Raw genomic sequence first — 25,853 nt, forward strand, 5'->3', positions numbered from 1 at the left:
TTCTATAACCCTTAGGTACAGAAGATCTGATGTGCTTTTGTGAAGTGTGACATCAGATGCAGAGTCATCTATATCCTTGAGCTCCAATGTCAGACTGATACTATTGTCTTTGAGCAATTTCTGTATCTTGTGCTGTAGCTAGATCCTGGAAGCTGAAGACGATAGAAGGGGGCTGACACTGCAGAACTAATCAGCCACCATGTGATCAGCATCAATAGTGTGAAATATATCTACAGAAAAGTCTAAATGCTGGAAGTTCCTAGTGGGCACTCCTTGCTAGGGTTCTTGATCACTTTCACCAGAGGCTGCTGGTCCATAAATATTGTAAATTCATAACTTTCAATATCCTCTCTGGAATAACAGATAGCTTCATAAACTGCCAACAATACACAATCTACAGCCAACCATTTTCACTGAGAAGCAGTAATCTTTCTTGAAGAAAAAAGTAGGGGGTAGTGTAGTCCAGCAATGTACTGGAGCAAAGCAGCATTGCTCGCTTAATCACTTGCATTTACTGTGATGGATAGAGGTGCACCTCCAACAGGGTGAGCTAATATAACCACTTGTTCAAAACCATCATTATATATTGTCAAAAGCCTATTGCATTTCAGAAATCCATTCGAGAGCACATTTGCTGTGATTGTCTTTGCCATGTCAAGTGAAACTGTAACTGTGCTGCTAGTGGTGGAAGTCGTGTATAAAGATTAATGGTACAAAGAAACCTTTGTAGCTATTTGAAAGCCATTGGCCTTGTAGTAATCTGATTGCCTCAGTTGCAACTATACTCGGGCTCAGTCACTACCTATTTTACACATGGCTCATCTGCAAAGGGGGTTGGTAATGAATGGTTGCATTTGAGCCCCTAATACTGAGTCATTTATTGGCTAGCCTTTGAACAGCACTGAACAGAATACACAATTGTCTATACCGCAACCTTTCTCAACATGAGGTACACTGTACAAGTTCAGATTGAAACTTATTTATATAAAGAAAAGTTCACAAATAAATCCGATCTGGATAAGTGATGATCGGTGCAATTTGTACACATGGTTTATTGTTTTGCACCTACAGACATTCAGATGAAGTGGGTATGTGACTTCCCACTTCAACGTCCCTAACCAGGTAAGGTCCTTGTTTTTATTGTGGGCACACTAACATTCAGACACATACACATACAAAATTTAAATCATTACAATGCTTTTGTAGAATAATATGAACTTAAGGTTCATGTCTTATGAATAACTCATTTCTCATTTTATTTTCGGCGTATCGCCACACTGACGCTGCACCTGCACCAGACTATGCAAGCTGCAAACAATGAAAAATATGACAATTTTCTGCAGATATTTGAATATTACTTTAATTGCCATTTCCCAGAGAAAACAAAGACTATCACAAACAAAAAACAGAATGCTTGGGTCACAAAAGGTATTAAAACTTTGTAACAACAACAACGCTGTTTTTTTTCTGATTTTTCGATAAATTAGTGTAATCGATGTTCTGATTTCATTTCCTTTTTTGTTTCATGTCATTGTGTTAAGAAAACTGTAAATAAATTTCGATGTGAATAATAATGTTTATGACAAATTTCAAGCAATATTGTAATAGAATTGAAGTGTAACAAATGTTGAGACTGTTGTAAGATGTTAAAATTGTAATTGTGCGTCTGGTCCATATGTAGGCAATGTATTAGAATATGTAGAATGCAAAACCTCGGGTGAATACCCTGTCTGTAAGGGAGCGGTAAAAGGTGGATGGCAGGCGAGCGCGGGACAATGCGCACGGGCGCTGCACGGCATAACAGGATCAGCAGTAGTAGTTGGAGTTGGGCATTGGTCTGAGCAACACATTCTGGATCGAGGAGGCTCTCCTGCAAGATGCAGTTTCATTGAGCCTCGGATATGCTGTTCCTACGCCCATACAGCATGGCAAAATTCCATAGGCACTAAATGGAAAAGTATTGCGACGCTAAGAAGAAGTAAAGTGCCAATACATCAAGAGCCATTGCTGTGGTTGTATGTGTGCTCTGTGCCTTGCCATCTCGCCGCCTGCCAACCACCACATCGATACAAACAGGTTGAAACTTTTAGTACTGTATTCGTGTGGACCAGTGTTACTTTTGTTCCATTCTGTTCAATAACAACTTAAATTTACCAGAACTGCCCTATCATTCAATTATCCTCACAACTAACCTAGACAGGGTCCTTTCCAAATGTTGTGCAATCCGAGTGTCCCGAGATGAATAATTAAAGTTTGTGAGACCTAGCTATGTGAGAATGGTGTTTAAAGAACTGTCCGGTTAATGAACTAGTTAATGAATAACAGAGGTCTGACAAAGTTGGAAGATAATTTTGATATTGACTCAGTAATGAAGTTTAATTATTTCGAGACAGATATAATGGTATTTAAATGAGCAGGAAATAAGATGAAAAGAGTAGTAACTCATATATTGGAAATCTTGAGCACATAATGATTTCAGTAACCAAATTTTTTGATACAGTGATCATAACAGTTTCAGGGTCCCCCCCCTTTTTCTTTATTCATTTGAATTCTGAAGTGTTCTAAACTGATTTGACCAGCAAAGTTAAAGTCAATATAAAAACCAAAATTTATCAGTGTTTTATCTTTATCAAAATTGACATTGTGAGTGGGATTCGAAAGTGCTATTTCTAGGGTAACCTATGCCTGATTTTAATCAGATCAATAGACAGTACAAAGTTTTGTAGTAAACATTATAGTACAGTGTTATGTATTTATGGTTTATCCATATCAGTACAGAAAGTGAAATTATCAGTTCAATAGATTTTCTGGTTCTAAAATTTACCATATTACGCAGTGTTACTACGTGTTGTTTTGCTTGAACGTACATCAACTTGTACAGGGAAGAAACTCAGTTAATGCCTAATTAGGCTGGCGACCATATTATTAACAAATTGGTGGCATCTGCTGTGTTGTTTCTTGTCCGTCCTGACGTGCAGTTGCATTTCGAACTTGCTTGACGTATCATTGTTGCTACAGAGTGGGTGTAAGTCTGATTTTGCCTCCATTCATGTACACGTGGTCAACATATATACGAAAATCCTTTCTCATAAGGTGAAGCCCGTCAACTTACCATAGTACAGGCTTTAAGAAGTATCGTGTGCAACGCGTGCAGCGTTACAACTTCATCAGAAAAGATGAGGCTGCTGCACAGACATAGCAAACTGGACAGTGGCAAATCCAGAGAGTTCAAGGTATACTATAAAAGTTACAAAAACAAATACAGGAGAGTTATCAAATGGGCTAAAAAAAGCTCATAATGATAAAACAATTAGGTGCTCTTCCAACAAATGTAAGACCATCTGGGGTATAGTAAATGAACAAACTGGTAGAAAGTTAAGGATAGAGGATAAAATCACACTAATTATAGAAGGACAAAAGACTGAAAATGCACATAAAATTGCCAATAAATTCAACAGCTATTTTTCAGAAATTTCCACAAATCTCCTAACAAACTCTTCAAATACAGTTCACTCTCCTCCCACAAATCGCCTGACTAACTCTCCAAACACTGCACACTCTTGTCTCAAAAATAATACTCATCTGAACTCCTTTTTCCTATCTCCTACAACACCGTATGAAATTGAAGATATTATTAAAAAAAGAGTCAAAAAGATTTATTCTGCAGGGCATGATTTGATACCCTGCTTCTTACTTCATAAGTGTTCAAATTATATCAGTGGACCCCTGTCAAATATCATAAATACCTCATTTCAAGAGGGAACATTTCCAAACCAGCTAAAATTATACTTCTGTACAAGAAGGGAGAGAAAATGGACATGACAAACTATAGGCCAATTGCTATACTATCTGCCTTCTCAAAAATATTTGAGTACTGTATGTTAACTAGATGAGAAAAGTGTTTAAATTCTAACAACATAATCACATCTTCCCCATTATGGATTTCAGAAAAATAGGTCCACCACACATGCTCTGTATGCATTTCTAGAAAAGTGCTCTAGTTTTGTTGACCATAAACAACCTGCTGTTGGTATATTTCTCGATCAGTCCAAAGCCTTTGACATGGTTGACCACAAGCTGTTACTTATGAAACTCCTACATTAGAGGTGTAGCCCATGACTGGTTCCATAGCTACCTTAGTCAAAGAAAGCAATATGTAGAAATAAGGAAATCAGAGACATTCAGGCACTGCAGGTCAGGTATACTACATACAACAAATGGTGTCCCTCAGGGATCTGTCCTTGGCCCTGTTCTTTTCATATTGTTCATAAATGATCTCCCAGAACACATACCAAATGCCAGCTCTTTTCTGTATGCGGATGACACAAATATCCTGATAACCAGTAGAGGTGACACACTGCAAGATGCAGTTAATGAAACTACTTGTCATTTACAATCGTGGTTTGAAGCAAATAGATTACTCATAAATACTCAAAAAACTGTAAGTATGAACTTCCATACTAGACAAAATCTAACCCCCTTTCAATGTAGTTATAGTTATTGGCAAAGATGACATTATGTATAGGGAGGACACCAAAATTCTTGGACTTACCATCAGTAACACACTAAATTGGAAACCACATATTGAGGCATTGTCACAAAAGCTTAGTAAAACTTGCTATCTATTATTATCACTAAAAGACACAGCCAGTGTAGATACCTTGAAGCTGGTGTACCATGCTCCGTTTGAGCCTGTCTTGAGCTATGGCCTAATCTTCTGGGGAAAGAGCTCTGATTCTCTTACAATTTTCAAGTTACAAAAACAAGTAGTAAGAATAATGAAATGTAAAAAAAGAACTGAACCCTGTAAACCACTATTCCGACAGCTAAAAATCATGCCACTGCCATGCCTCTATATATTGGAACTAGCTTGTTTTACATTACAGCACTTGGATGCCCTTGACAGAAATGCAGACCGCCACACACATGACACCAGAAACAAAACACAGTTACAAATTATAGCCCACAACACAAAATTATATGCGAATGGGGTTAAATGTATGGGCATTAAAATATACAACCGCCTCCCAACAGGCATAAAAACAAGCAAAAACCCAAAAATAATGAGAACTAAATTAAAGGAATTGCTACTAAATCACTGTTTCTATTCTGTACATGAATTTCTTGAAACAAAATTTTAATTACTTGCAATAAGCTGTTAATTCAGTTGTAGATGTTTCTACTTAGTAAGATAATTTAATTATTGTTTGTTACTCATATTCTGTCTGTATCTCTTATATGTATTCTGCTATGTGCAGTATGCACCACTGTCATCTCTCATCACACACCACCTTTTTTATATTTTGTCTATATATCCTGTATGTATTCTGCTATGTCAGTTATGTACCACTACTGTCATCTCTTGTCATATACCATCTTAACATAATTTTTCAAATTGACTTGTCCTATATCATGATGTGCTTTTCTGTACAAATTGTATGATTTACAGGACCAATAATAAATCAAATCAAATCAAATGATCTGGTTCAAAGCCAGTTTCTTCTCCTCCATCATCCATGGTGAAGCTGCCACAGCATCCAATCATATATGGCAGCGAGTACAATCAGATTACTTGTGCTCGTCTGGTTACTCTCGAAGTCCAGTGGCTGCTCTCCCAGTACACTGTACTAACAACTCAGCACAATCTGCCCTAAGAATACTTGAACCACCACTGTTGTATATGCTACAACAATTACATCACTTCTTTTCTCGGTCCATAACATGAAGTTACACATTACTATTGTAGTTTATAATGTTCATTCTGCACATTGTCTCTGTATTTAGTTAATAACGTTTGTGGTAAGCATGACCAGTGTATCGTCACTTCACCTGTGTACTATCAGTCTATGCACAAGTACAACATTCTACACATCGACACCATTCTATGATTTTTTCTTTACCAGTTAGTTTTTTCCTTTTTCTCAAGTCTTATTGGTTCATTTATTCATTTCTATTCTCCTGTAATTGTCTGCCATTTTTCCCCTCTCAAAATAAGTGATTTTGTTTCAAGAAATTTCCTTATTCCCGAATGATTGCAGTAAGATGTTTTATTGTGCTCTATCTTAAATTGAGGCCTCATTGATCACACAACATGTAGTGGCATGTTAGCATATGAATATCAACATCAATTATTTACACAATAATATACACATAATTATACTTCTTAATAAACTTTCAATGGACAAAATGATAATTACAAACTTGTAGCTTGTAATCTTTCTTAAGGATTTAACTAAATAAACCTTAATTGTTGCAAGAATTACTTAGCATTAACTCATTGTCTACCAATTCTATATAGCAAAATTCATAAACATTTGTTGTAATGTCTTCCTGTTTTATGATTTATCCTAGTCTGCATACTTAAATCTAAACTTTCAATCAACTAAAATATTTATTTAACTCTAGATTGAGGGTACACCATCTTTACCTTCTTGGTATCTTCATCTTCCAGCAGGTAACTTCCTTCATGTGGAATCTTAATAATTCTATATGGTCCTTTATAGAAATTACACCATTTTTGATTTAATTTCCTTATCTTTGAAGATTTTTTTAATAAAACACTGTCACCAACTTTATACTCTACTCCTAAACATAGCTTTTTGTCAGATTGACATTTTCTAAGATTTGCTTTATGTTGTAATTTTAAATATACCTTTTATATGACTTCATTACGATCTTTCGGTTTATTATGCAGACATAGTAAATTACCAAGCCCATTATTATTATTTTGCTTATTAAATAAGATCTCATTCGGTGAATACCCAGTTGATATATGAGATAATTCATTATACAGCTTTTCAAAATCTTCGACTAATGCGATCCACCTATGGTGTTGTTAATTAGGTACATAAGTTCTTATAAGTCTATTCAATTAGCTAAAGACTCTTTCTATTGGGTTTCCTTATGGATTAAAGTGGGCAATGAATACAGGAGGAATCCCACTTGTCTTCATTGTATCCTTCCATACTTTACTTCGAAAATATGATGCCGTATCTGAAATGAGCATTTCAGGTTTCCCTACTTTCACTAAATAATCATCTGTAATCTTTCTCGCTATGGGTTTTACATTAGTTGTCCACAAGGTGTATAGCTTCACATACTTCGTGAATAGATCACACATGGCCAATATATATTTAAAATATGATGCATTATCTGAAATGAGCATTTCAAGTTTCTCTACTTTCACTAAATAATCTTCTGTAATCTTTGTCACCACGGGTTTTACATTAGTTGTTCACAAGGTGTATAGCTTCACATATTTCATGAATAAATCATACGAGGCAAATATATATTTAAAATTTCCTTTAGCTATGGGAAATGGCCCACACGTATCACTTGGCACGATACCTAGCAGTTTCCTTAGTATTATGGGATGTAATACACCTTTGACACAATAATAGACTGGTTTCGCTCTTTGTCAAATTCTGCATCTCTTGAATATCTCCTGAGCTTTTTTCAATAAACCTGGATAGAAACATAGTTGTTGCAATTTCATTACACATTTGTGAGCTCCGAAATGTCCCCATCTTACATGTGTGCACCACAATAAGGTCTCAACACACCGTGAGGGAATACATATTTTCCACTCATCCTTCTCAGTTTTACGATAAAATAATATATCTGCTTGCACTTGGTAATGATTATTAACTTTACTATGAGTTCCTTCTCTTAAGTCACTTCTAATTTTTCTCCATTTGTCATCTGATTTCTGCAATTGTCCTATTTGCAAACACATTTCGCTAACTTCTTTCCTATATGGAAGTGTTCCGAACATCATCACTTTAAAATCTTTTACCCATTCTTCTCCCACCTCATCTACTTTTGTAGTTGGTAACCTTGACAATACGTCAGCGACATCGTTATCCCTTCCTTTAACATGCTTAACAGTTGTGTCATATTCTTGTAGCAATAAGGGCCTACGTATTAGTCGGCCATGTAGCATTCTACTTGTCATCAGAAACGCCACTGCTTCATGGTCACAATAGGTAACGATTCGTTTTCCATATGCAAAATGTCGGAACTTTTTAAGTGCCCAGATAATTGCTAGCACTTCCAGCTCAATTGTGCTATACGATCGTTCACAACCTGATAAGGTTCGGCTAGCAAAGGCGATAATTTTTATACTTTCTACATTACTCTCATTTTCCATTTGGAATAGGGTACCACCTAATCCTGTCTCCACTGCATCTGTCGCTATGTAAAAGTCTTTATCCATTTGTGGATGATGCAACAATGGAGCATTAATCAGAGCATTGCGAATGTCGTCGAAAGCTTTACTACAAGTTTTTCGTTAACAACTGCAACAGACAATCTTTATTTAATAATTGCTGCGACACAAACTTTCTAAAGAAAGATGCAAGGCCCAAAAATGATTTTAATTGTTTTTTATCTTGTGGATACGGACATTTTTTTCTTTTTTTTTTTGCATCCAACTTTCTAGGATTCGGTATAATCTCTTCTGGAGTTGCAATATGCCCTAAGAATTTTATTTTGTTTCTACCAAATTTGGATTTTGATAAGTTAATCGTGACTCCATACTGAAGGAATTTATTAAATACGCTGCTCATTAATTCGATATGTTCGTCCCAGGTCTCTGTGGCGATAAGTAAGTCGTCTACATACACAGTGACACGTTCTAGTAAATCAGGTCCGAGCACTGTTTCTAACGCAGTTATGAAAACATCACCGCTAATATTAAGACCAAACGGCATTACCTTAAATTGGTAATTCAGTCCAACAATAATGAATGCCGTCTTCTTATTGGATTCCTTTGATATTTTAATTTGCCGGTAGGAACTTCGGAGGTCGAGGGAGGTCAAGAACTTCACCCCGTGAAATTTCTGCAATAGGTCTTCTAAGTTCTCAGGGCGAGTTCTTACAGGTTTGATAATCTTATTAATGTCGCGATCGTCAAGAACTAGCCCAATATCGGCGTTCGGTTTAGTCACCGCTAACAATGGACTTGAGTATTCGGAAGTTGAAGTCTCAATTATTCCCCAGTGTGTCTTTTTTTTCTTTGGTCACAGCTTCTCTTTTCGACCAGGGGACTGAATAAGTAGTTTTACAAAACGTCGAGTGCGGGTATGTTTGAATACAACATTCAAAATCCTTAATACACCTAGTTTCCTATTGAATACAGGCAAATATAGATGCAATACTTCTCCCAATTCATCCTGTTGTTCTGTTGATCGGCATTCAGATTCGCGTACTTTTTCTACAATGCTTGATACATCTATCTCAGCATCAGTTTGTCTAACACAATCAGTACCCTTCAAATGCAAACCATTCACAGGTAGACAACTAACCGTTATATTTTGGCAATACTTTCCCAAAATAATCTGTGGCGACTATCGACCAAGTCGCGGGTAATATCTTTGTTTTTGGCAAGCTCTTTGAACCAGTTTGTGGTCGCGCGTGAAAGTGTATGGACGTGTACCGAGAATTCAGAATGTAAACAACTGTATATGTGTGCTTACGAGAAATAAAAATAGTGTTTATTACACATGGTGTAGCGTGCATCATTGGATTCGGCAACCCTACAACGCTATATCCATACTGGTGACCCTGAATTTTGTTCGCGAGTGCTACAACGAAATCTTATACCGTCGAGCAGTACACAATGGACCGCTTGCCGCCTGCTACACCGAACACGTGCCAACTAAGTGTTCCAACGGACGCTTCGGCATGGTTTTACAATTATCCACCGGGCGTCCGCAATAGTTCTACGCAGTTTCCGAACACATCGACTAGCTGTACTCAACAGGACAGTGTTTATACAATTCCACAGCCACGTGTTCCGAGTGCTCAACAGCCGACACAATGTGCTCAAACCCCAGTGACTATGTTTACAGGTTTCCCAAGTGCAAGTGTGAATTTTCCACCCGAATCAGTGACTGTACAAATTGAGCCGGACCCTCAAGACAGGAGAGTTCATATTTCTGCCGGAACTCCGGATTTTGCACCAACCCCCCCTACACCACCAGCGTCCGCTTTACGAGTGTTTCCGACGGCACACGCCGTTCCTGCCGCGTGTGTTCCACAAACATTAGGTGATTTTAACTATTTTAATGCACCTGTAGGGGAGGGGCCCGGAAACTGTATTCCGTCGTTCGCCGCACATCGGTCGACTACGGTCGATTCTACCGCGCCGGTCCACTCTACGCCCGTCGGCGTTACCTGTCGACCGCTCGATTCGTTGATTTCTCGACCAAGGTCGAGCCAGCCGCGCCTACCGTGCCGTGTGCCACTGACAGTGGCGGAAGCTGGTGCACCGCTACTGCACCCAAGACAATTACGTTGCAGAACTATGGACAGGGAGAGACAGTTTCTGATAAACATTTATGTCAAGACTTTCCCACCCGTTGGCCGAAGCTACCACCCCTTCGCAAGGATCACCTACGCACATGGTTTGCCTTGGTCGACCACGTCCTGCAGTTGCACGGCGTCGCCGACGACAATTCGAAGTTCCTATGCTTACTGTGTCACCTCCATGACGAACTGGATCTGATCTGCGACATTGTGGCTTCGCCCCCCGCTACTGACAAATATGCGTTCGCCCGACGCACCATCCTCGAGCGACTATCCACATCGACAGAGGAAGCTATCCGCCTCATCAGTCAGGAATCGCTGGGATCCAGGTCCCCGTCGCAACTCTGGCGTCATCTCCGCGCTATGATTGACACGCATCACATGCCGGACATTACACTTTGGCCATCTGGTTGCTGAAACTTCCCCCGCAAGTTCAACTTCACCTTCTACATGTAACTTCGGCCCCACTAGATGCCAAACTGAAGATCGCAGACCAGGTTTACAACATTCTGCCCCCCCCCCCGCATACCCCCCCAGGGTGCCCTCAGGCCTCAGGGGTTGGCACACCTGCGCGGCAGTTCCCATCCTGCAGTACAGAGTGCGCACGACTCGCTCCACGCATGCGCGCGGAGCCAACGCCGCCTGGCAACCGCCGCAGTAACTCCTCTCCTACCAGCACTACTGCAGCGTCGCCATCGGAGGGAACCACAAACAAGTCCCCCTCCACTGCCGCTTCGACCTCAACCAGCGCGATGGGCGATGCCACGCGCCGCCCCGCTTGGTGTTATTTCCACTCCCACTTTGGCGACGCGGCTAAGAAATGTCGTTCTCCACGCGCGTTCCCAAACTAATAACGCGACCCAATTCAGGCGCTACGGGCCGCGTTGCACCGCACAGACGCCTATCACTAAATACTTCTTCTCCTCACGCGCCAGGACGCTTGTACGTGAAAGATGCAGTGTCTTGCCTGTCATTTCTAGTCGACACGGGGGCCGAGGTTAGTGTGATACCTTTGTCCGCAGGTATTAAATTCGAGCTTCAGCCTTGCCCCCCACTTCGAGCCGCCAATAATTCCCTGATCCGCTCTCATGGAATAACGAATTTAAGCCTTAAACTGCAGGACATTAATACGCCCTTACAGTGGACTTTCGTTATCGCGGATGTGGATGAACCCGTGCTTGGGGTAGATTTTCTCTTAGCCCACGCACTGTCACCCAACCTACAACGAGGTACACTAACCTTTAACTCGGGAGACCGTACCACCGGTTCAGATATCTTACCCCTCTCATCCGAAAGCGCCATTCTGCTGTGTGAGCTAGCGGAAACTGCTGTTGCAGTGCTTTCTCTTAGATCACACAACGACGAACTTCGGGACAGCAATGGGGCCCTCCGCTTACGCATCGCCGCCGTGCAAGCCAAGCTCACGGACGCGCGTAAGCAGACCGCCCAGCTGTCGCACACGGCCACGCCCCCAACCCCGCACCACTTCCTCGCACCTGCAGCCGACGCCGCGTGACATTTCTACTGCCGGACGGAAGCAGTACCCGCGACGCTACCAGGTACCCCACCGAGCTCTTCGACAAGGACTACCAGTGGATCACCGCCACTGTTGCTGAACTGCCGGCCTTGGACACACACACGTGTGCATTACAGGTTAGTCACAGTGCAACGGGTGCTGGTCCAGCATCCCCATCGGTGTTCACGATCAATAACGGTACTGTCCACAGAATAAATACCACAGAAGGCCCACCGGTACGTGCAAAGGCTAGGCGTTTAAATCCGGAAAAACTTAAACACGCTAAAGCTATTGTTCAGGAACTTTTAGATAATAAGACTATCCACCCTTCTTCTAGTTGTTGGTCGTCACCCATTCATTTGGTGCCCAAGAAAGATGACACTTTCCGCCTCTGCGGTGACTATCGGGCGCTTAACGCCAGAACAATTTTAGATAATTATCCCATCCCAAATATTCAAGACTTTGCTTCCCAGCTGCATGGGGCACAAATTTTCAGTGTAGTCGATTGTCATAAGGCGTACCACCAACTGCCAATGGCACCTGAGGACGTTGAAAAGACCGCTATCATCACCCCGTTCGGGTTGTTCGAGTATTTGTTTATGCCATTCGGCCTTAAAAATGCTGCACAGACGTGGCAACGGTTCATCGACTCGCTGGTTGGAAAACTGGACTTTGCATATGCGTACCTGGACGACTTGTTAATTTTTTCTTCCTCCCTCGAGGAACATGAACAACATTTAAATACAGTGTTCCAACTATTAAAAGCAAACGGTATCGCAGTGAACAATACTAAGTCACAACTCCGCCGCACCAGTGTCACTTTTCTGGGCCACAGAGTTTCTGGCGACGGCATCCGCCCCCTAACTGAACGGGTGGAGGTCATTAGTACGGTGCCTTTGCCCAAAGATTTTCAGGGCCTCCGCCGCTTCCTTGGAACGGTAAATTACTACCGTAAACATATTCCCCGCGCCGCCGACATACAAGCCCCACTGACGGATGCCCTCGCAGGAAAAAACACATCAGGGTCTCGGGCGGTCACGTGGACTCCAGATATGCGTCGCGCATTTGATAATCTAAAGTCAGCCTTACAGACAGCTGTTACGCTTGCTCACCCCATTCCTGATGCTCCCATTTCGCTTACTACAGACGCAAGTGATACAGCAGTGGGGGCAGTACTTCAGCAATCCGTGGGTTCTGTTGTACAGCCGCTCAGATTTTTCTCCCACAAACTGACCGCTTCCCAACGTAAATTGTCGACCTTCAACCGGGAACTGTTTGCTATTTACGCTGCTATCAAATATTTCCAAGACGATATCGAAGGTCGCCATCTCGTGGTATTTACCGACCACGAGCCATTGGTTTACGCTTTCCGTAACCCAGGTAAGGACTCATCCCCGAGACGTTTTAGGCATATGGACCTTATATGTCAGTTTATGAATGACATACGTTACGTCAGAGGCGCAGACAATGTCGTCGCTGATTTTCTGTCTCAGGTGTCGGTTTTATCTTCACAACTGGACCTCAGTGAGCTCCCTAAATTGCAGACAGAGGATACTGAACTCGCAGCATTGCGTTCCGATATCAAAACAGGACTCAAACTAGAGTTACGGACACTTCCTGGGTTTTCATCACCCATCTGGTGCGACATTTCAACAGGACGCATACGCCCGGTGATCCCTGCACCTCTCCGCCGGGACATATTTAATAGTATCCACGACTTGGCACACCCTGGCATTCGCGCCTCCGCACGTCTGGTATCTGAACGTTTTGTTTGGCCCGGGGTGATAAAACAGTGTCGCAGTTGGGCACAAGCATGTGTGGCTTGTCAGCGCGCAAAAGTAGGACGTCATGCACAGCCCCCCATGGGTACGTTCGATGTGGCAAAAAGAAGATTCCAGCACATACACATCGATATCGTCGGGCCCTTACCCCCCTCAGGCCCCTTCCGTTACATACTGTCCGCAATTGACAGGTTTACCCGCTGGGTAGAGGTAATTCCTCTCACTACTATCACAGCCGATGCAGTGGCCCAAGCCCTGCTGTTAATGTGGATCTCGCGCTTCGGCTGCCCAGTCTCTGTCACCACCGACCAGGGCCGCCAGTTCGAGTCTGCCCTCTTCCGACAGCTTTGTGAACTGTGTGGGGTGAAACGATTTAGGACTACAGCATACCACCCCCAGAGCAATGGGCTTGTGGAACGCTGGCACCAAACGCTTAAAGCTTCCCTGATGTGCCACGGTGGTGAGTGGGCCGATGCCTTACCATGGGTAATGTTAGGCGTTCGGGCCGCGTACAAAGAGGACCTTGGCGCATCCCTGGCAGAGGTGCTGTATGGAGAACCCCTCACACTCCCAGCAGAGTTAGTCGAGCCTTCACTTCCTCCAGATCAAATCTGCGACTCGACATTCGTCGGGCAGGTCAAGGAGCTAATTGCTAACATCCGCGTGCCGCCTCCTCGACCACACACCCCCCCTCCTGTATTTCTGCATAAGGACTTGGCGTCGTGCACTCATGTCATGGTGCGTGATGTCACCATCCGACCGGCACTCAGACCTCCATATACGGGCCCGCACAGAGTCATATCATGGCGTACCAACACGTTCGAAGTGCTCATTAACAGCACGCCTCAAACGGTATCCGTCTGCCACCTCAAACCTGCATGGACTCTGGGAGAACTGCCCGATACCCCACCCAGTCAGACCCCATCCCCTGCTGCACCCACCTCGCATGAGGCATCTACCGACAGTCCATGGATGAGCGACGCCCATTCCCACACGTGTGACGTTCCCCACTCCCAGTCGTGTGACAGTGCTACAGGTGCGTGTGACATTCCTATGCAGAGTGATGCGTGTGATGACTTACCCTCCTACAGGCAGCCCCTCGCCTCTCCCCTGTTAGGATTCAGTGATGTATCAGGGACCAGCCTCAGAGCGTGTGATGTCACCGATGACGACTCGTGTGGAGATTCTGTCAACCCGTATAAGGAAGTGGTAGTGAATGTCAACACAGATCTTATTTGCAGCTCTAATGTGTTTTTTGTTATGCAGCCGGGTAATGTGTACATCTTCTACGAACAAGCCAGCTTCCCCAGTGACAACTTAACTCACATTCATCTCCTCCAGTCTGTCCCCTTGCCTGTTGGTACTGACCCATCAACGGTCAAAGTCCTACGTACCGCCACAGGCATTCAGATCCGCTATCCTGGCCCCTCACAACCCACCATCCCCTCCCCAGATCCCTCAACTGCTGTACGAGGATTCACCCGGTCAGGCAGGACCATCCGTCCCCCTCGCTGGCTCGAAGACTTCAATTACTAATGTAATGTAATGTAAGGTATGGTTTCTGATTAAACACCCTCTCCCTCCCCCCTGGGTGTTCCCTTTACATGTATGCCCCAATATTTATGTTTGTGCTCCACACTCTAGGGGGGGGGGGGCTAATGTGGCGACTATCGACCAAGTCGCGGGTAATATCTTTGTTTTTGGCAAGCTCTTTGAACCAGTCTGTGGTCGCGCGTGAAAGTGTACGGACGTGTACCGAGAATTCAGAATGTAAACAACTGTATATGTGTGCTTACGAGAAATAAAAATAGTGTTTATTACACATGGTGTAGCGTGCATCATTGGATTCGGCAACCCTACAACGCTATATCCATAAATCTTTTACTTTAATAAAGTTACCCTTAATGGTTTGCCTTTAACTATAAAAGTACATACACCCTCCTCAATATCAATTACTGCACCGTAGTCGCATAAAAAATCCGTTCCCCAAATACACTGCGTTGACGTTCGAGACACTACCACGAAAGTGCATTCAATGGCTACTCCTTGTAGTTCTACCGTCACCCGTACCTGTTTAATGATGCGCTGCGCTTTTGCGCTAAACGCCCCTGACACCGTGCAGCCTGTTACTCCTAAGGTGAGTATTTTTCGTTGCCGACTAACCATATTCAAGCAACTCATCGCCGTCATACTAACCGTCGCCCCTGTATCTATAAGTACATTAATCGGTTTGTCAGTAATTTTTACTTCGACAATTGCTTGCAACGTATACCCACTCTCATTCATTTCCTGTTTTGGCTGCAACATAAGATCTTCCCGAGTATCAGTTTCCTTACTATATTCCAGAATATTTATTAACTCACGACGTTTGCCTCCCTCTCAATACAAGCCACCCGAGGAAGGCCTAAAATGACTGGCATTAGTTTGACCATCCATCTAGACGTCCCACGGCTGTTCATGCACCTCAATTACATGAATTTCGTTTCCTGTTTGTGGATATGGATTGTCCACAACTACACCTCTTCCGTCTGATAGGCCTAAAGGTATGGATCTGTTGGACCCAGAAGATGCACCTGCATTATTAGAGTTTCCCCAACTTACATTTTGCATCGGACAATTTCCCCAATTCGATTTATGCTGTGGCTCCATAGGAACGCAATTATTCCTACTGCCGTCATCACAACATTGATTATTCGACGATTGCCGCCCCCCATATTTTCTTTTCCTCTTGGTAGTTACAACATTGACTCGTTGAAAACCTGCCGCTCCAGGGACTTGGTTATTATTGCCTACAAAATTCCCTTTTGAATATTGGTAATTCATGTTCCAATTATGATTTTTCTTTTGTCCGCTGTCTAAATGATCATTACTGCTCTTAGAATGACCGTTATTTCGATTAAATTCTGGAAGATGACTGTTAATTTGATTGCCACTGTTCCAGTTGTTATTACAAGCGTTATTCCTAGAATAATAATAGTTTTTGTTTTTACTATGCCACTGTTTCGTATCCTCCATCAGTATGTCGATAGAATCTATTACTGATAGGAATTGTTGTATGTCAGAGTCGGGAACATGAATCAGTTTTTCTCGAAGAGTCGGGAACATGAATTAGTTTTTCTCGAATATTAAAAGGTAGCCTGTCCTTCAATATTCGAATCACTTTTCTACTCGAAATCGGTTCGGTCCAACAACGTGTCTTATTCAAATAGCTTTCAAAATACTGCCTAAGTGTTTCCTTTTTCGAGTTGTAAAATTCCGGTTGGTGTACTTCCTTCCGCAGTTTCTCTTGTTTGCTTAAGGACCAATATTAGCTCGAAATAAATTTTCAAACTCAAAACAAGTGTTGCAGGTCTTGCTGACTTCAGCGGCCCATAACGCTGCTTCTCCTACTATTTTCGATGCTATAAACTGTAATTTATCATACTCCGTCCAACTACGCGGAAATATTCTTTTGAAGGAATTGATAAATACTCTGGGGTTGATGTTATTCTTTTCATTCGAAAATATCGGAAACTGTTAGCTTTTGAAAATAGTATGTTCTACTTTCAATGACGAAATGCTTCCTCGTCTGATTGGCTGTTCGTTTCCCACGGTTCACCTACATAAGTGCTATGTTGCATTCGCGAGCGTTTCCTATCGCAGTTACATTTTGTAACCACTACGTAGCTCCATTCTATTAATAATACACTCGTTAGTATTCTTAATGTTCAACTTTATTGTGAAGCAAAGAGCCAGACATTATCATAGAACATCTAAGACAAAAACAAACACAAAGCAAATAGTAAATGATTATGTGCACACTAGAGTCTTTGCCGCTGCCCCTGTACTGTGCACACACAACTATTCATCTGCGTGCTCCCACAATTTCATATTGTTACGTATTTGTTCATTTTCCTCCTTGGAATTGTTTCGTGATGGTTACTCACGGCTGATTTACAGCCTCTGCAACATTTCTCCACAACTTTTTAATCTGCCGAAATTCTGGTTCAAAGGTCTGAATCAGAGAATAGCTAAACGCACCTTTCCGTCAACTTCTACTGTTTTGTTTTCTATCCATTGAGATAGATCTTCTTCCAATTTCCTAGTTTGATCTAGCATATATGTATCCATTTTACTTAACGAATTTTTCTCTAAATCATTAAAACGACCAGTTAATCCCTCTATTCTTTCGGTGACACAGCTGTTATTCTCAGCTAAGGCATCAACATTTTTAGACACAGCCCCGAACTGTTCTGAAAAAGTATTGACACTTTCATTGATTTTATCTACATGGTCAATAATTGTAATCTCCTCCTTCTCTCCGTTGGCTAACCTTGACTCTAAATTTTCAAACTTTATCAACTTTAACCTGTTGTTTGAAAAATTTGGCCTCCCGAATGGCAATTATATTAGCCTGCTGTTCCGTAAATTTAGTTTATAGTGCCTTTTGTTGATCACTAAATTTAGCGTCAATAGATGCTTGCTGCTCCGTTAACCTAGCACTGATGTCAGATAACTTATTCTCTAACATCGCCCGCTGTTCCACGAACTTAACATTTAAAGTCTCTTGGTGTTCAGCAAACTTAGTATTTAAAGTCACTTGCTGTTCAGCGAACTTACTATACGTATGAGAGAACTTAGTATTTAAATCATCCAACATAGTTAATTTCGCCAATATGGCACTAAGGACATCTGTATTACCTGATCCCGTTGGTGTAACGTTCGTCATGTATTCATTGACTGCTTGCTCCTTAGGATCAGAATTATTACCCTCAGATTCCATTTCCTTACATTCTAACCCAGAGACAGAGACACTAGGGATGTTAATTTTGTCTGACTCGGCAAAAGATCCTATTCCCACATTGACAATCGTTCTATTGATCTCCTCATGGTCTGATACTTCACTTAATTCATTGCAGGATTCCAGAACAGTTTTTCGAAATCTCTAAGCAACTTTCTACCTCTTTTTGACATGATGTAAATTTTGTTAACTACTTTTTACTAGTAGCCTACTCACGCTTACTATAACCACAATTGTCACACAATACTGAACTTACTATCTACTTGACACCAGCACAATGAAATTCTAACAATTACCAATTTGGTAAAGAAACGAACTCTACTGTACCAAAATAATCACTTATTTTGAGCTGCCGGCTGCGGTGGTCTAGCGGTTCTGGCGCTGCAGTCCGGAACCGCGGGACTGCTACGGTCGCAGGTTCGAATCCTGCCTCGGGCATGGGTGTGTGTGATGTCCTTAGGTTAGTTAGGTTTAAGTAGTTCTAAGTTCTAGGGGACTTATGACCTAAGATGTTGAGTCCCATATTAAAAAAAAAAAAAAAAAAAAACCTTATTTTGAGCAGTGATTACTGTTTGTAGTCTGCTTGCGTGTTGTTGCACCCTCGCTCACGTCATTGCCGGCAGCCGATGTCGCTGTCTCGACCGACGTTCTGCTCTGTTCCTGTTCTCCGACGCGTTGTGTCGCTCCGTCTGCAGATGTCTCGTAGTTGCGAAGCGTCGAACCTCACTTTTGAGTCCTGGTGGCGTCGAGCTCCGCACGTTGTGTCGTTTGGAGTAGTCGAGCCCCACGTTGGGTGCCAAATAATATGGCGTCTGCGCCTCCTTAGAGTTGACAGGAGTCGGCGGTGATGATTGTCCCAGTCGGTATGATGTGGAACGGCGTCCTTCGCTCACAACACCACCCTCTAACAAGTAGAAAAACACAAACTCCTCTTGTGATTTTCTTTTGTTGTGAGTCCGCGACAGACTTTTCAGCTTGCGCGGACTGGCTAACTATAGTTTTTATTATGCCTGGTTAGGTAATGGTTGTTGAATATTAACAAAATAAAGTCTTGAATCTTCAATCCATCACCCAAGTCGTGGCCACATTATGGAATTGCGAGGATGTTAAGTTGATATATTGTTATTCCCTCGTCGAGACTTTGCTACGTCGCGGGTTCAATAACTACACGACGTAATTCCAGAGATAACATATACTTAAGCAATGTTCAGAATGCGTCGTAATCTTGGTACAAATCGATGATTGTTCATTGTCAAATAATCATGAATTCACTTTTCACTTCATAATATTCCAATAGTCAATTAATTTCCACTAATACTCATGATAATGTCTATTCAGTTATTTAGGCGACTTGAGTAATTAAATTTTGAATCCAGTCTTATTGTTGTTTGTAATTAATTGTCCCTACGCTGAGCACACACACCGATTTCTCACCCAGGGAATTGTTTCCGTTTGCATCAGTAATCCTGTCGTTGACGACAGCTTCTGACAACTCAGCGCAATTGTACGTTCTTCGTGTTGGCGTTTGTATGGTACCTACTCGAGACTAATAATTGTTTTTCTGTCGGCGATCTTTCTTTTTCAATGTCCTTGAATATTCGTGCTTATTCAGTATGACGAAGGCTAAGTCCCATCACACATCTCAAACGATTTAACTTCGTCGCGAATCTCCATATCCTGTTATCTTGCTAACGGTAAAGATGACTTTGCTTTAGTACGAATTCTGAATAATGCTTCAGTCTATATAGCGAATCTTTCAACTTCCTATTAGCTTAAAACAATCTTTTAAGAAATCTAATAGCGCTTACATGCATGCTACAGTCGCAGTAGTACTAGAGAGCGACTAGATAGCAAATGAAGCTAACATTTCCATTTCTGAGTTACACTGTAGTCACATCGAACTTCCTTTTCGATGCGGCTACAACTCTCTTCTATAGGAAATGTTATCTTTGGCCAATTCACCATGTGGGCTTTAACCTTCATTATTAATTATTTTGCAATTCTTTCTTAGATGTTCTTGTTGCGTATCCTATCATATTCTTTCATTTAGTCTCTATTTCATGATAAATACTATTATTCACATGACATTCCTGTTGATCAAATTATCACAAGCGTAAAATCTGTCTACAGTAGCAGCCGTCACTGTCAGGATGACTAATTTTCCTACTTCTCTTACAACAAGGGGTTGTTTATTAGGGTTTCTGTAATTGGGGTGTTATATACTCCAAATCCCAGTATACTGGATACCGAGGGCGTGAAAAAGAGTAGGTAAGGGGTTGATCGAGCAGTGGTCGTCCAGTAAGGAATTTCTGCGTTTTGTTTCATGTCATGGTTTTAAGAGGCACTGGATCACATTTAAGTTTTCTAATAGTAAAGAAATGTGCCATAGGTGCCGACCCAAACAAGTTAAGAGCTAGTTAAGGGTCGACCCAGGAACTGGGTCATTCCGAAGAGGGGAAAAATGTAGCGGCACCACCGTTTAGGATAGGGAAAGTTAGTTTTGTGTAATATTCTGAGCACAAGTTGCAGCCATGTGCGGGCCAGATTGCAGTGAGTTACGCATACCAACAGTTGCAAAGTAGAATAGAGGCCACAGGGCCATCAAATTGCTGAAAGAGTATACGTAGTGGTTTTGCATGGCGCAAGTTACAGACAGAAGGGGCCCACTGGCCAACCTTGTGCGTTATGAGTATGTGATGCAAAGTGGCAATATGGCAAAACAGGGGTGCTGAGCCACATATAAATAGGTGTGGGTTTCTAACTAGATTCATTCAAGTGTGGTAGCTCTCCTGGATGGCAGCACATGTCACATCACTGGCTACACACAGCAGCTGATGGGGCGCCAGCATCCCAGTCCACGGCGGGTCATTGCTTCGACCCTCTGAGGCTGATGCAGGGTCAGTAGGCAGCCAGCCAGCAGCAGGTCACGCTTTGTCTCACTACCACGGGCAGTCTTCTGGGCTCCAACACACACCAGTGAAATCCGGGGCGAGGGTCGCAGATTCGGCTGCGGATCATGGGCGCTTGTTGTTGCTGCGTCCTAAGCCATGCCGGCGTGGGAACAGGGCGTGGACCATCTTGCAGTTGTCAGCAGACCACTCGGTGGCTCCTCGGAGCATGGCTGAGGCAATGAGGATGGAGACAGCTGAGTTGACAGTAGGTGCATCCTGACGCCATCAGAACTCCGCGGCTGGTGAAGGCTAGCTCGACACAGCAGCGCATTGCGTGGACCACTGGGGTGCTTCCTCAGCATTGCGGTGCCCTGTGACGCAGACTGAGGTGTACCAGGGCATTGTGGTTGGAAACGACAAATCATTTGGAAAGCTCAGACGAGTCTTAATACGGTGCCTTCTACCTCTTCCCGCTACATTTGGTTATCCTGATACATTCGGTGGCAGAAGTTGCCACTACAATATGTAATGGTATGAATGAGACGAAGAGTAACCAAATGTTGCAGGCAGTTTTAAAAATGAGCTCAAAAATGTCCAGCATGAGTACAAAAATGACCAAACTACATGCAGAAATTGCTGCTATATGTTCAGATAACCCAAAAATATGTATTGAAATAGCCAAGGTACTGTCTACTAATATGAAATTTGCAAACAAAGTCAGAATTAACATTGTAGTTCAAACAGTCCATCTGCAGCTACAAATGAGAGTTGGTTACCCATAGAAAGTAATCGCACTAGCAAGGTTTCTCTACTTTCGGAGTAAGATGCAGGCTAACCGGAACAATTTTCAAATAATCACACAAATGTGGCAGCGTTATTGAACATTGCCATGCTGTCAACAAAGAAGCAGAGAACGACATCACAGTCAGATGAAATAGCACAATGAATACAGTCAGTCCTTATTGATGAAGGTTTACTCAAAAACAGACAATTTCCGATCTTTCCACAGGAATCGAGAAAGACACACCCAGTGGTATTTGTGCGAGCATTTAGGAAAATATTACCCCAACACTGGCCTGAAAAACAAAACATATAATTTGTTGTGGGAAGGATTGAGGATGAAGCCCGTTTATAGGCAGAGGAAGAAGCTCATACCTGTCGCACATACAAAGAATTTGGACAAGCGTTTTTACAGAAATACTGGTCGCTGTGGATACAAGAGAATGGAGGTGTTTGACCCACAACTTTTCAATGTGGGAAAATATGGTTGGTTATGAAAATACTTCGAAAAATTGTTCAAACAAATTTCGGGCTTGCAGCCGATCGTTGTTCAATACCTCGCATGATATTTCAACTGGACACCTGCCAGTCATCTTCAGCTGAGCCGTCGTAGACAGGCGAAAACTATTTTTTTTTCTTTTAGTATTTCAATTCCCCTTTGGGACGGGCTACCAGCAGCATATGCACTCCTCTTCAGCCGAAAGACATAGAACAAACAATAGAAGACATTTAAAAATAACAAAGGAGGAAACATGGTGAACATAGATACAGAAAGGGGGAACATCATGGAAGACAATAGACAAAAAAGGGGCGACTGTAAAAGGGAGATAAAAACCGTAAAAAAGTAGCACACACAATTAAAAGAACACAAGGCACAGTACGACCGGAGCATAAAAGTATCGATGGATGGCATAGCAAATAACAAACACGGCCAGCACACAATTAAAATCACATCTCTCGACGCACAGGAGAAACAGCACTAAACACAACACTGACGTGGCACTCTGACGATGATCAAAATGGAGGATCTGCCAGGTGCAAGGAGATGAGGGAGAAGGGAAGAAGGGATGGAGTGGAAGAAAGGGGGGAGATGGGCGCGGGTGCGCCAGAGAGGGCCAGGTAGGGAGGGATGAGGGAGGGAAAGAGGCAAGGATGGGGACAGGAGATTAGGGGGGGAAGAAGAAAAATCTGCTCCAGGCAGCAGGAGGGGAGAGGAAAAAAGGGGGCCCTGGGGAGTGGGGGGAACAAGGCCAGGTTATAGTTGGAAGAAAGGGTATATGTCACCGTGAAGTTCATCATCCGGGAGGGGGAGGTGCTGGAAATTTCCCTGATGAAGGAGGGTGTGGAGGTGAAGAGAGCGAGGGATACAGTGGTAGAGGTGCGGGGGGATGGTGAGGGAGGGGGATGGAGAGGGAGGAGGAAACCAAGGGGTGGGGGGGGATCAAGCCTGCGGACAATGTAAAGGATGTGGAGATGTTGGAGGAACAGGAGGAGGTAGGGAAGGGGATGAGTTCATACAGGAGCCGTGTGGGGGAAGGAAGGAGGATACAAAAGGCAATATAATATTGTTTGTGGGATCTGAAATTTAAAAACCTCTCTCACACCAGCCTGATTTAGCTTCACTGATCAGGATAGTAAACAACATGGGTATATTGAGGGAATTTTCATTCACAAAGCAGGCTTATTACATTCACACAGTTCAATACTGTTCTATCCTGATTAAATTGAGCTTAACTTAAATTCCATAAGGCAGTGAAGCAATTTCGAAGTCTCGGTGCAACGAAAATTGTCAGTCGATCTCCTGAAAATATTTGTAATAATTAATAACTTTCGGTGATCACATGGGGAAGACCGGAGATCTGCTGGTAAGACCGTGTTAGTCCATTTATTGAAAGTAATAAACTGGATATCTTGAGCGTACAAAACGGCAGGTTCATCCAGTGTAAATCAGACGTTCTCCACTGATCCCGTGCAACACAGCATAGTAAGCAGACACTGTCAATAATAATTAGTTAAATAATATGCGAACACATTTACTTTAGTTTAGTTCATGTGTTAAATTCCTTCTCATACAGATTCTCATCAAGATGGCGACCAGCTCAACAATACATACATATACATCTTCGTTCTTTCACGACTAATCGGTAAGATCTGAATCATTCTTTTCATAAGAGAAAACATAGATAGCAGAGAAGCTATTCCATAGAGTAAATGCACGCTCCAAGGAATAATATGGCTTGAATCTACTTTGCATTGATAATCATCGTATATTAAAGTTTAGGAATCGGTAAGATAAGAAGAGATATTTCGAGATATGTACTGAGTTATATAATTTATAAAATTTCTGAAAATATCGCGAAGAGACCGCTTCAAGAGACATTACAGCAAGGCAGAGCGCATGGCGTTCAAGGATTTGGAGTGTCCTGTAAAAGCAGGGGGGTGTGTAGGTCCGGGCAACACTGGCATAACAGAGGATAAGACGGATGAGGGATTTGTAGGTGTGGAGGATAGTGGAAGGATGCACTCCCCATGTCCGGCCAGACAGGAGTTTCAGTAGGCGGCGGCGGGAATGGGCTTTGTGCTGAATGGTCTGGAGGTGAGGGGCGCGAAAACGTCCTCCGTTCCGCAATATGCAGCTCATTGTAACTATTCTGCGCGTGCGTTAAAAAAGTTTGATAGATGGACCGTACTGCCCGCCGGCAGCGCCATCCCTTGTGGAATAGCAGAACTCAGTCATCCACTGCGTTGCTGTTTGCCGCGGCCGTCGGTGCACTCTGTCGTCGTCGATTTGAGCAAATCGTAGAGATGATGGGATTCCATGCTCTCTCCAGCTGGTAGGCGGCCTTTCGTAGTAACAGATTGCCCTTTACTAATCCCACAAGGTCCGCAGTCTTTGATGGAAAAATGGAATGGAAATGAAGTCCCATGCTTCTTTACAGAGCGTAGGGGAACGATGCGGGAGACCCGCACCGCCTTACTAGGCAAGGTCCTAATGGAGGTGGTTTGCCGTTGCCTTCCTCCGACCGTAATGGGGATGAATGATGATAATGGAGACGACACAACAACACCCAGTCATCTCGAGGCAGGAAAAATCCCTGACCCCGCCGGGAATCGAACCCGGGACCCCGTGCTCGGGAAGCGAGAACGCTACCACGAGACCACGAGGGGCGGACCAGTCTTTGATAGTGGGCGGAAAACCACTTTTACCTGAAATTTTCGGAGGATTCTTAGTATTTTAAACGAGGTGTTGCCAACGAAGGGAAGAATAGCTAAAGATTGGCTCAAATGGCTCTGAGCACTATGAGACTTAACTTCTGTGGTCATCAGTCCCCTAGAACTTAGAACTACTTAAACCTGACTAACCTAAGGACATCACTAACATCCATGCCCGAGGCAGGATTCGAACCTGCGACTGTAGCGGTCGTGCGGCTCCAGACTCTAGCGCCTAGAACCGCTCGGCCACACCGGCCGGCACTAAAGACTGTTCCAGCATGTTCTGCTCTTTATCCACTTCCTGCTTCTTAGTTTTAACTGTTAATGCCCCATTAATCTGCCAGATAGAATACCCATTTTTGCTAAATACTGTCTTTAGATGGGCGAGTTCTTGAGGTAAGCTATCTAGATCTGAGACAGTATGAGCTCTATGAATAAGTGTTTTAAGCACACTCTTGGTTTGCGACAGGTGATGGCAACTCTATGCTTGCAGATACAAATCAGTATGAATGGGCTTCAGATAAACTGAATGCCCTAGAGAACCATCATTCTTCCTTCAAACAAGGATATCCAAGAAAGGCAAA

The sequence above is a fragment of the Schistocerca cancellata genome, chromosome 3, assembly GCF_023864275.1.
Source record: "Schistocerca cancellata isolate TAMUIC-IGC-003103 chromosome 3, iqSchCanc2.1, whole genome shotgun sequence".
Lineage (NCBI taxonomy): Eukaryota > Metazoa > Arthropoda > Insecta > Orthoptera > Acrididae > Schistocerca > Schistocerca cancellata.